General features: G+C 36.6%; 1 non-coding gene across 1 annotated transcript; it reads right to left on the bottom strand.

Annotated features, from left to right (window-relative positions):
• Window positions 1-11253: 11253 nt before the first annotated feature.
• LOC121978792 lies at window positions 11254-11360 on the bottom strand. The gene has a single exon (XR_006111140.1). It is a non-coding gene; the product is annotated as a small nucleolar RNA R71 (small nucleolar RNA).
• Window positions 11361-12946: the final 1586 nt, after the last annotated feature.

Genomic DNA, 12946 nt, shown 5'->3' with positions numbered 1-12946 from the left:
TTACTGCTGTTAAAGACTTTGTGGAGAGGTTACTCCACCCAGAAGGAGAATCCTTTAGCCGGATAGCTTCCGGGGTGTGATCTACCTGAAGATCAAGGGATCGTCCACCTTACGGACACGCCGAGGAGTAGGGGCAAGTTATCCCCGAACCTCGTAAATCTCTGAGTTAGTGTGCTGTGTTCTCTCTTTGTTTTAGTTTTCTAATTCCGCTGTGCTAACAAAGTTCTTGAAGAAATTTGTGTTTAGTATTTTTCAAAGAGGCTATTCACCCCCCCTCTAGCCATCTAAGATCCCAACAATAATATGATCTTCTGTGTGACATCACACACCATGTTATCTACAATATAAATTAAATGGACAATTGCATCGACATATATATAAATATTAAATGCAAACATTTGACCAATGTGATTTTCATTTCAAAATATTTCAAAATAGATGTTCATACAAAAGCTAGGCTTATAGTATACATCCCAACAATCTCCCACTTATACTAAAAGACTATGTTGCCATAAATGCTGCCATACATCTAATTCCCATCCCCTCAACATGCCTATCAAAAGCTCTAGCCAGAAGGGCCTTAGTGAAAGGATCTGTCAGGTTATCTGCTAATGTAATCTTGGCGACAACAACCTCTCCTCGTTTTATGATTTCTCGTATCAGGTGGTACTTGCGCTCAATGTGTTTACTTGCCTTATGGGCTCGTGGTTACATCGAGTTTGCTACTGCACCACTGTTGTTATAATAAATTGTGATAACTTTGGGCAAACCAAGAATCACATCTTAGTCCATCAAGAAGTTTTTGAGCTATACAGCTTCTTTGGCTGCCTCAGAGGCTGCCACATACTCATCTTCCATGGTGGAGTCTGAAACATATTTCTTCTTAACACTCCTCCATGCTATGGCTCCACCTCCCAAAGTAAACACATATCCTGAGGTTGATTTACTACTGTTCCTATCTGTTTGGAAGTCCGAATCCGTGTAACCCATAGGGAGCAAATCGTTTGCCTGGTAAATCATCATATAATCTCTAGTCCTTTTTAGATACTTTAATATATGCTTTACGGTAGTCCAATGTCCTTGTCCTGGATTACTTTGATATTTGCTAACCATGCCCACGGTAAAACAGATATCCATCCTCGTACATAGCATCGTATATATTAGGCTTCCTACAACCGAAGCATAAGAAATTGCCTTCATCTCCTCTATTTCCTTTGGTGTCTTAGGACACATTTCTTTAGATAAAGGTACTTTATACCGAAAAGGTAGAAAACCCTTCTTGGAGTTTTGCATGCTAAAACGAGCTAGGATAATATCGATGTATGAAGCTTGGGATAAGCACAACATCCTTTTCTTAAGATCCTTATTACTTTGATCCCAAGAATATGTCCACATTCTCTCAAGTCCTTCATGTCAAACTACTTGGACATCCATACCCTTACGTCTGACAACACTTTGACATTGTTGCCAATGAGCAAAATGTTATCTACGTATAGTACAAGAAATACCACCACATTTCTGTCACTTTTCTTGTATACACAAGACTCATCTGGATACTGAATAAATCCATAAGACTGGATCACTTCATCAAATCGGATGTTCCAAAATCTCGAAGCTTGCTTCAGTCCATAAATGGACTGATTGAGCTTACATATAAGATACTCTTTGCCCTTCGCAATGAATCCCTCTGGTTGCTTCATATAGATATTTTCTTCAAGACTTCCATTAAGGAAAGTTGTCTTAACATTTATTTACTAAACCTCATTATCCATATGAGCAGGAATAGATAAAAGAATCCAGATAGACTTAAGCATAGCTACCGGTGAAAAAGTTTTCTCATAATCGATTCCCTCTTTTTGAGTATATCCTTCGCAACAAACCTCGCTTTAAAGGTTTCCTCCTTTTTATCAGTTCCTCTTTTCCTTTTGTAGACCCATTTACATCCAATAGATTTTACACCATTTGGTGGTTCTACAAGCTCCCAGACTAGATTATAATGCATATATTCTATTTCAGAGTTCATTGCACTTTACCAAGATGCAGCATCTTTATGTTGGAGTGCTTCATCATATGTCTAGGGATCAGCTTCATGTTCACCAGGGATCAAGTTCGAAGACTCTCCCAAAAACATGAATCTATCAGGTTGCCTAACAACCCTCCCACTACGACGAGTTACTACCTATAATTGTACATCATTCGTGACACGTGTTGCAATTACTTGTGGTATCTTATCTTGTATCATTTGTACTAAAATAGAAGTGCCCTCTCTTATTTCCTCAAGAACAATTTTACTCATGGGCTTGTAGTTTATTATATAGTCCTCTTCTAAAAATCCGGCATTGGTGCTTACAATGATCTTATGATCTTTAGGACTATAAAACAAACCACCTTTTGTTCCTCTAAGATATCCCACGAACAAGCGAACTACTGTACGTGATTCCAACTTATCAGCGTCTCCCTTTAGCATATGTCCTGAACTACCCCAAATTTGAATGTGTTTCAAAATAGGCTTACGCCTATTCCATAATTCTGTAGGAGTAGTGGGTACTGACTTAGAAGGTATCGAGTTCAGAATGTACGCCACCTTTTCAGAGCATATCCCCAAAATGAATTTGGTAATTCTGAATAACTCATCATTGATCTAACCATTTTTATAAGATTCCTATTCCTTCTTTCCACTACACCATTCTGTTGGGGTGCACCAGATGCAGACAATTGGGATTGAATCCCGACCACTGATAAGTAACTCCTAAACTCTTCTTAGAGGTACTCTCCAACACGATTAGATTGTAGTGTCTTGATACTTTTGCGATGACGCTTCTCCACATTTGCCTTGTACTCTTTGAACTTATCAAAGCACTCAGACTAGCGGCGCATTAAGTAAATGTACCCATATCTTGAATAGTTGTCTATACAAGAGACAAAATATTCGAAATCACCTCTTCCCTGGATAGTCATAGGCCCACACAAATCAAAATGAACCAATTCTAACACTTCTTTGGCTCTATACCCCTTTGCCTTAAAAGGTCTCTTGGCCATTTTTCCTTCCAAGCAAGACTCGCAGGTCGGAAAGTTTTCCACTACCAATGAACCCAAAGGTCCATCGGCTATTAGCCTTTGAATAGTAATCAAGTTAATATGACCCAACCTTAGATGCCAAAGATATGTTTGGTTTATTTTTGAAGGTTACTTTTTCTTATTAAAATTAGAAGATGTGTTATTAATTTTCATTTGTTGCATCCTGGGAGTTATTGGATTAAGAGTATACAAATTTCCAACCAACACACCAGAACAGATAACCACCCTATTTTTCTTGACAACCACTTTGTCATCAAAAGAAATAGAATATCCATCCATAAATAATTTAGAAATTGAAATCAAGTTCTTTCTAAAACATGGTACGTAAAGATAGTTTTTCAAAATCAAAGTTTTATTCCTATCAAAAGATAAATAAACATCTCCTACTGCAACAACCGCCACTCTCGTAGCATTGCCCATGTAGACGGTGATCTCCCCTTCATGTAGTCGTCTGGTTTCTTGGAACCCCTGTAATGAATTGCATACATGATCAGTGGCTCCCGTATCTACACATCAGGTAACACCGCTAAACATGTTTCAACAAATAATGAATAAGTTATACCTTTATTGTTCTCCTTTCTGTTGGACAGTCCACCTTCCAATGTCCAAACTGCTTGCATGTGAAGTACTTGCCTTTCAGCTTCTTCACACCTGTCTGCGACCCAGTCCCTTAAGGTCAAATCACTTTCTTTGCCAAACCAACTTGTTTCTTCTTCTTCTTCTTCTTTCCACCTTTTGGCTTAGAGGCAGAAACGTTTTCAGCAATGTGAACTTGAGAACTTTGACGAAATAGCCCTTCTGCCGCTTGGAGTTCTGTTAGAAGTTTCGCCAATGAATAAATCCTTTTGTTCATGTTGTAGTTCAGGCGGAACTACTCAAAACTCTTGGGCAGCGTTTGGAGAATGATATCAACCTGGGTTTCCCCATCGATTTCAACTCCAAGGACTTCCATCTCATTTAAATGAGTCATCATCTTGAGGATATGATCCCTCATAGGTGTCCCCTCAGTCATGGTGGTTGTCATTAAGTTTCTCATAGCCTCCTGCCTGGCAGCCCGATTCTGGTGTCCGAAGAGTTTCTTGAGATTGAGCATCATGTCATTGGCAGTGGGTAGAGCCTGATGCTAATGTTGCAGCACATTTGTAATAGAAGCCAAAATGTAACACCACGTCATCTCATCTACCATGACCCATTTCCTATGTCTCTCTATCTCCTCTTCACTAGAATCCTTATCAAAGATGCTAGGACAGACCTCAAGAAGTACGAACTTATATTGTTAAGCAGTTAAGACAATGTCCAAGTTTCGTTTCCAATCAATATAATTTGGACCAGTAAGTTTATTTTCTTTTAAAATAATAGCAAGAGGATTGAAAGTCATTTTGAAATCTTGAGAATCACAAAATAAAATATTTGGTCAAAACTTTAGAATTTAAAATAATATTGATTCCTCAAACAATATAATTTAAATTCACCAACACCTCAAAATACCGTGAATTTCATATGCCATGATAGTGTGGATGTATACTAATTCAAACATTTGTAAGAGAAGGTTTTACCCATTAATTTTATTATCTTGTTAACCTAACTTTATGACAAATAAAATGAATAGTTGGTTCATCTTCGGTCACAAAAATAATAGCAGTAAGTCTGATGGGGAGGATACTATTAAATGAACCTAAGTATATATCATTACTTGATACTTAGTCCATTAATTAGGATTGTGCCCCTTTAGATGGAGAAGATCACATATACCTAAATAATTTCCTATAATCCTCCATAGAGGAAGTTTGATCTAGTAATCCACAAACAAACTCATCTGATATGGAGGAAGGCACTTAAAGCCAACGCGGCAATTTGAATGCATCACTTACAAACCAGTAATGGAGACCGTGGAATTTATTTAAATAATCCCTCTCCTACTTAGTTATTTAAATTGAGAAATTTTAACATGCACACACATCACAACACATAAAAACAGTATATAAAGGCAATAAATATGAAAATAAAATTTCCAACTATTATGGCCTCATCCATCGCTGTCCTCCAATATGCTGCCAATGGATCAAGCCGTCGCATCTATCTTGCTTCCTTCTTCGTCGCGACTCTAATCCTCAAAAGAGCACCACGCATAGTAGGGATACAAGCCACCACAAAAAAAAAATAAAATTTTACATTTATCGATCCTATATACCACAAAGGAATTTACATATAATCTAGATCGAACAGAATGTAAAAAAATAATAATACAACAATCGGTCGTATTTAATTATTACAATCATGCACACACATCACAACCTCGACATGCCCGAGGGTTGAAATCATACACAAACACACAAAGCCATAATAGTTGGACCTAGGACGCCTACAACCATAGAGTTAATTTTTCTTGCACATCGTACTATTATCCTGCCTAAACTTATATATGAGCAGTGCATAATTTAACCGAAAACCAATCATACAGAGCCAAAAAACTCACTCTGATACCACTTAAAGGTACTAGAATTCCATTCTGTTTCAATTTCCCTGTACAAAAAATTGTACAAGTACAGAAGTTTCCTAGCAACCCGCATGTTCGATCAGACATGTGTTTGATCAATCAAGCAAGTTCTTGACAGATCAAAGCACACCTTGATCGAAGTACAAGATCGCTGGCCTCTTGTGTTGGTATTAAAAATCGATACAAAGAAAACAAAACTAATTACGCAGTGAAATTAAAGAACTAGTTGTACCTTTTCTTTGTAGCTGAAGACCTCTTGATCTTCTACTGTATTCCTCTCCTCTTCTTAGATGTCGTGTGGGCGATGATCTACCAAGACAACAAACACCCTTCCCTTTTTCTCTTCCAAACTACCAACCACCAAGTGAAGCTCTAGGATGGGGCACCTTCTCCTCTTCTTCCTTTTCTTCCTCTTCTTACTCTTCTTCAAGTCGCCGCCCACCAAGAGAGAAGGGGGCACCCGCCCTAAGCAAGGAGGAGGCGGAGCTAGCCCTAAGAAAGGAGGAGGGGGCGCTAGCCCTTGGCAATGAGGAGGGGGCGCCGATCACCAAGGAGGAGGGGGCGCCGACCATTGGCAATGAGGATGGGGCACCGGCCACCAAGGAGGAGGAGGGGGGCACCGACCCTAAGCAAAGGTGGAGAAGGAGGCGTGTGGGAAAAATTAGGTTTTTCCGGCCACCACCTACTTCTTTTATAGCCCTTGCCGCCGGCCCAAGGAAGGTAGAGAAAAACCAAACAAAATCAAGTTGTGGATGGGTGGATGTGAGGCTTTATATAGAGGCTACAATAGGGACCTAGAGGAGGAATTGGTTTAGGCTTCCTGATGGGCTTGGGCTTCTTGTGTTCAGCCCGAATACCTTACTCAAATCCATCAATAATAACCCATACCACTAAAGGGTTATTATTGAACTACCGCACCAATCCCATATTACAATATGAGCTCCTTCTTTTCCTGAGTGCGTTAATCTCCCTGTGTTTAAGATATCGTGTGCCCGTTAATTAAATGAGTTACTGACAACTCAATTAATTAACATCTAATTCCAAGAGTAGTACCACTCAACTTTATTATCATGCCGGACTAAGTCCACCTACAATGTTTACATGATAATCCTTATGAGCTTCTCAAGGAGACATCATCAACCTAAATAATTAGGATATAGATTCCGTCTATAATCAACACCACACCATATAAATAGTACTATTTCCCAAGTCATCAGGCCTATTGATTTAACGAATAAATCTCACCCATTGATAAGTTAAAGAAATAAATATTAAGTATATGTGCTTGTTATTATATAGGGATTAAGAGGACACACATCCATAATAGCAGAGGTTCTATTCTTTTATGTAGTTAGTACAAATCGAACAATCTCAAACGGTCCTGCTCAATACACACATAGTGTACTAGTATAATTTTATAGTCATGATAAACTAATACTAAATTGCACTACAACCGTTCCAATGGTTTGTCCCTATCCATCTTGGTTATGAGCTACTATTTATAATTTATAAGGAACCGATAACATGATCTTCTGTGTGGCACCACACACCATGTTATCTTCAATATAAATTAAATGGGCAACTGCATCGACATATATATAAATATAAAATGTAAACATTTGACCAAAGTGATTCTCATTTCAAAATATTTCAAAACAGATGTTCATACAAAAGCTAGACTTATAGTATACATTCCAACAAGATACATTGTCGTGTGTCTATTATTGGGATTGTACGTGAACCTGAATTTTTGTTGACTAGATGAATGGATCCTTGTCTCATTTAAGTGTACGCTTCGATATAGCTTGGCATGACCTTAAGGTAATTGTTTGGAGTTGAGTATCGAAAGTAACTATCCTTCTATATAGAATGTAACCTCCAAAGGGAGAATGATTCTATGTATGGACGAGTCTATCACTCGACCTAATGGGCATTTCCTAATCATACGCTACGCAAGTGCCCTACGTAATCTAGAGATGAACACCCGGGGGAGACCTTGTGATAGGAGTGTTAGAGTGTATACTAAAAGTCTAGCTTTTGGTATAAACATTTATCTAGAAATAAGAATCACATTGGTCAAATGTCTACATTTATGATAAATGTAGTTGCTCAATTAATTTATATTGTAGATAACATGGTGTGTGGTGTCACATACAGAAGATCATGTTATCGGTTCCTTATAAATTATAAATAGTAGCTCACGACCAAGATGGAAAGGAACAAACCATTGGAAGGTCGTAGTATAATTAGGTATTAGTTTATCTTAACTATATAATTACACTAGTACACTTAGAGTGTATTGAGTAGGACCATTTGAGGTTGTTCCTTTTATAATGACTTTATAAAGGAACAAAGACCTCAGTTATTATGGAAGTGTGTGCTCTTAATCCTAATATAATAACAAGAACATATATTTGATATTTATTTTTTTAATTTATCAATCGGTGAGATTTAGTTCGATGAATCAATAAGCCCGATAAGTTGGGAAATGATATCACTTATAGTGTGTGTTGTTGATTATAGAAGGAAACTGTGTCCTAGAGATACTAGGTTGAGAATGTCCCCAAGAGGAGCTCAAAAGGATTGTCATGTTAAACCCTGCAGGTGGACTTAGTCCGACATGACGATGAAGTTGAGTGGTACTACTCTTGGAGCTAGATATTAATTAAGTGAGTTGTCAGTAACTTACTTAATTAGTGGACATTTGTTATCTTAAATACAGGGAGACTAACACACTCATAATAAGAAGGAGCCCAAAATGTAATTTGGGATTGGTGCGGTAGTTCAATAATAGTTCTCTAGTGGAATGAATTATTATTGATAAAATTAAGTTGTGTGTTCGGGGCGAGCACGGGATGCTTAATTTTATCGGGAGACCAAAACCAATTCCTCCTCTCGGTCCCTATCGTAGCCTCTTAATTATAGAGTACTATACCCACCTATACCCACCTTCTTACCCATCCTATAGGGGCCGGCCAAGCTAGGTTGGAGACCAAGCTAGGGTCGGCCATGGGTATGTTCATGGGTGAATTCATGTGGCCGTCCCTATTAAAATAAAAAGAATTTTAATTTTAAAATTTTTCTTATGTGGATAATATAATTTAAAAGAGAGTTTAAAATTTTAAATCCTTCCTTTTATAAGATTCTACAAAAGATTAAGAGAAGAGTTAAAATCTCTTTCCTTATTTGTAGATTAAAAGGTTGATTTTAATTTTGGTAAAAACTTTCCTTTTAATTATATTCATGATTTAAAAGAAAGTTTAAAAATTAAAAATTCTCTTTTATTAGTTTTTACAAAAGATTAAGAAAAGATTTAATATCTTTCCTTATTTGTAGATTGAAAGGAGATTTTAATTTTTAGAGATAACTTTCCTTTTTGGAAATTATCCACATGTTTAAAAGAAAGATTTTAATTTATAAAATTTCTTTTTATTAACCAATCATGAAGGGATTAAAATTATTGGTGAAATTTTTATAAATTTCTAGAAACAAATTAGGAAGTTTTAATTTTTGTTTTAATTAAAACTCTCCTTGTTTTGGGGAGAAGAGTGGCCGGCCATTATAATTTGAAAAGAGAAAATTATTTTAATTAAATAAATTTTCCTTTTCAATGGAAAAATAATTAAGGAAGTTTTTATTAAATTTTCCTTATTTGCCAAGACCAAGGATTATAAAAGAGGGGGTAGAGGAGGCTTCAAGGTGAACGACTCTATTCTATTTTTCCTCTCTTTTCTCCTTGGGTGTGGCGGGCCCTTTCTTTCCTCTCCTCTCCTTTGTGTGGCCGAAACCTTCTCATGGTGGAGATAACTTTGGTGGCCGGATCTAAGAAGGAGAAGAAGGAGAGAAAAGAAGCCTCTTTTCTAGCATCCCTTGGAGCATGGTGGTGGTGGCCGAACCTCTTCATCCTAGGAGAAGTTTTGATGGCCGAAACTTGTAAGGAAGAAGAAGGTGCTTGGTGGTTCTCATCTCGGAAGATCGTTGCCCACACAACGTCCGAGGTTAGAAGAGGAATACGGTAGAAGATCAAGAGGTCTTTCTAAAAGGTATAACTAGTAATTTTTGTTTCCGCATCATACTAGTTATTTTTGGAAATAATACTAAATACAAGAGGCATGCGATTCTAGAGTTTCAAATTTGTTTTCGATATAGTGTTCTTTTGTTTTTCTTTCCCTTGTGATTTGATTGTTCTTTTCGGTTAACCTAAAGTTATTTTAGGAAATTAAATATTAGCTTTCCATAAAAGGTTTTGTCTAGTCGGTGGTGGTTGCTCCCATATCCAAGAAGGCCATGTGCCTCGCCACGTTAGTACTGGGAACCAATTATGGAAATTAATATTTAATGGAATTAATAACTTAAGGTGATTTGGGTCGAACGTGTTAAGTTCCGCAGGAGACCCAAGTCAAAACCTAAAAGAACAAATAGATTAAGTTTTGGATCAAACGTGTTAAGTTCCGCAGGAGATCCACAATTTAATTTAAAAGAACATATGGTAGCTAGGAAAAGGTTCAGACCTTTGTACAAACTTTTTGTACAGTGGAACCTCTAGGTTTTCCGAGTAGCAACCAACAAGGAGGTACTCTACTGAAAATCTGGACTTCTAAGTTACCTCTTCACTTGATGGCATACTTGGTTAATAGCAGGGAAAGCACTCTGATATACCATAATGTGGTGGCATTCAGTAGTAACTTAGACTGTCCTACAAATGTATGAGTAGAGAAGTAGGAATGGGCTAATTCATAGCATAACATCCACCATTGCAATGAAGTCAATGACCTAGAACACTTTTAGAATTAAGGACTTCCTTAAATTTACTTCCTGTTTAATCTTACCTTGTAGAAAAACACAAATCAAACCTTTATCGATTTTTGTCTAGTCTAATTCGAAGTGTAAAGAGAACTAGAATTTAATTTTTAGTCCTCATGGGATCAACTTATAAATTTTATTACATGACGACGTCCATGCGCTTGCAGGTACAACACATCAAGTTTTTGGTATCGTTGCCAGAGATTAAATATTTTAAATCTAGTTAGTTTGCATCAGAGTTTGTTTAGATAATTCTTTTATTCTTTAGTTCTTTAATTCTTTAGTTCTTCTTTATCTTTTCTTATTACATTTTAATTCTACCATTTGAATTCTGCATTTTGTTTTCTTAAAACAAACAACAAATTTTAGCTTGTTTCTTGTTGGTGTATTTATGTATGTGAAGAAATTCTACAGCTATTTTGCCCGTTGATCCTATGATTGATCGGGCATTTTATAGAAGACTAAATCTGCAAAATAACGAACAAGAACAAAAGCAAATAACCATGGTAAACAAATGTTTGAAGGATTATGCTGCACCTTACGCAAGAGAGCCTAGATTTAGTATCTCCAAACCTACAGTTGAGGCTAATTAGTTTGAATTGAAGCCAACTTTCATTTCCATGGTTTAGCAACACCAATATGTTAGTGGTTCAATGGAGGACTCAAATCATCACCTTGATAATTTCAACGAATTATGCAGCACAATGCACATCAATGGGGTTCCTTCAGAAACCATCAAATTATTATTATTTGGGTTTTCTTTAAGAGAAAGAGCAAAGACTTGGTTGAATTCCTTGCCTCTAAATAGTATCACTTCTTGGGCCCAGTGTGAGCAAGTTTTTCTGGATAAATTCTTTCCTCCAAGAAAGACAACACATCTTAGAAATCTAATTGCAAGTTTCAAGCAAATAGATTTTGAATCTCTCTGTGAAGCTTGGGATAGATTTAATGGAATGCTAAGAGACTGCCCACATCATGGATTAGAGAAGTGGCTCGTGATTCATAACTTCTACAATGGTATTAATTATCAGACAAAGATTTCCTTGGATTCTACCATAGGTGGCGCACTAATGAAGAAGGGACTTGATAAAACTGAAGATATCATTGAGAGTGTGGTTCAGAATCACCACCAATGGGCTTCAGAATAGAGCTCAGGAGCAATCAAGATACAAGGAAAATATAGTGTGGATGTCCTAGACTTAATCACTACAAAGCTTAATTCACTGTCAAAGCAATTTGAGAATTTGAATTTATGCCCTGTAAATGTAATTTCTGTATCTTGTGAAGTGTGTGGAGCCTCAGAGAAAGTAAAAGATGTTGGTTGCTACTCGGAAAACCCAATGGCTCTACTGTACAAAAATTTTGTACGTGATCTGAACCTTTCCTAGCTACCATGTGTTCTTTTAAGTTAAACTTGTATCTCCTACGGAACTTAACACGTTTGATTCCAAGTTTAACTTATATGTTCTTTTGGGTTTAGATTTAGATCTCCTGCGGAACTTAACACGTTTGATCCAAATCACCTAGGTTATAAATTCAATTAAATATTAGTTTCCAAAATTGGCTTCCAGTACTGCATGGCGAGGCACTTGGCCTTCTTGGATATGGGAGCAACCACCACCAACTAGACAAAACCTTTTAAGGAAAGTTAATGTTTAATTTCCTTATATAACTCTAGGTTAACCAAAAGGAACAATCAAATCACAAGGAAAAAAGAAAAAGAACACAACATCGAAATTAAATTCGAAAAACAAGAATCGAATGCCTCTTGTATTTGGTATTTATACAAAGAAAAATTAACCAGTATGATGCGGAAATTAAATACTAGTTATACCTCTTCCTTGTATGCTAAAAACCTCGAGATCTTCTGCCGTATCCCTCGCCTCCTCTTGGGCGTCGTGTGGGCGACGATCCTCCAAGACGAACACCACCTAGAGAGCTTCTCCTCCTTCTCTAGAATTCGACCACCACCACCACAAACGCGCAAAAGAGAGCAAAGGGAAGAGAGGGAGAGGGGCCGGCCACTTGATGATCTCCAACAACACAATATCAATTGTTATGTTTTTCAAGGCCTCCCCTTCCCCCCTTTTTATATTAGTTTCCCAACGGAAAATTATGGAAAGAGTTTCATAAAAAATTAGACTCATTCCTATTTCCTTTTAATTTTTTTTCTTTTTCTTTCCTTTTAATTAATCAATCCTAGATTGATTTATTAATTAAATAACTATTTGTTGATGTTTAATTATTTGACCGGCCCCTTGCTTGGGCACCAAGCAAGGTGGCCGACCACTTTTTAAAAGGGAAAGAAAGAAAATTTTTTTTATAAAATTTTAAAAGAAGAAAACTTCTAATAAAATTTTACAAACTCTTTTTTTTTTTCTAATGTGGATATTAAAAGGAAAGTTTTAAAATTTAAAACTAAGTTTTAAAATTTAAAACATCTCTAATAATATTTCTTTTTAAAAGAAAGTTTTATAAATTTTACAACTCTCTTTTAAAACCTTGTGGCCTAATTTAAATTAGGAAAATTTTATAAATTTTTAAAATCTCTCTTTTTACAAATTGTAA

This window comes from Zingiber officinale, chromosome 4B (genome assembly GCF_018446385.1).
Source record: "Zingiber officinale cultivar Zhangliang chromosome 4B, Zo_v1.1, whole genome shotgun sequence".
NCBI lineage: Eukaryota > Viridiplantae > Streptophyta > Magnoliopsida > Zingiberales > Zingiberaceae > Zingiber > Zingiber officinale.
The sequence above is the reverse complement of the archived record's forward strand: the minus strand, read 5'-3'. Positions and strand labels throughout refer to the sequence as shown.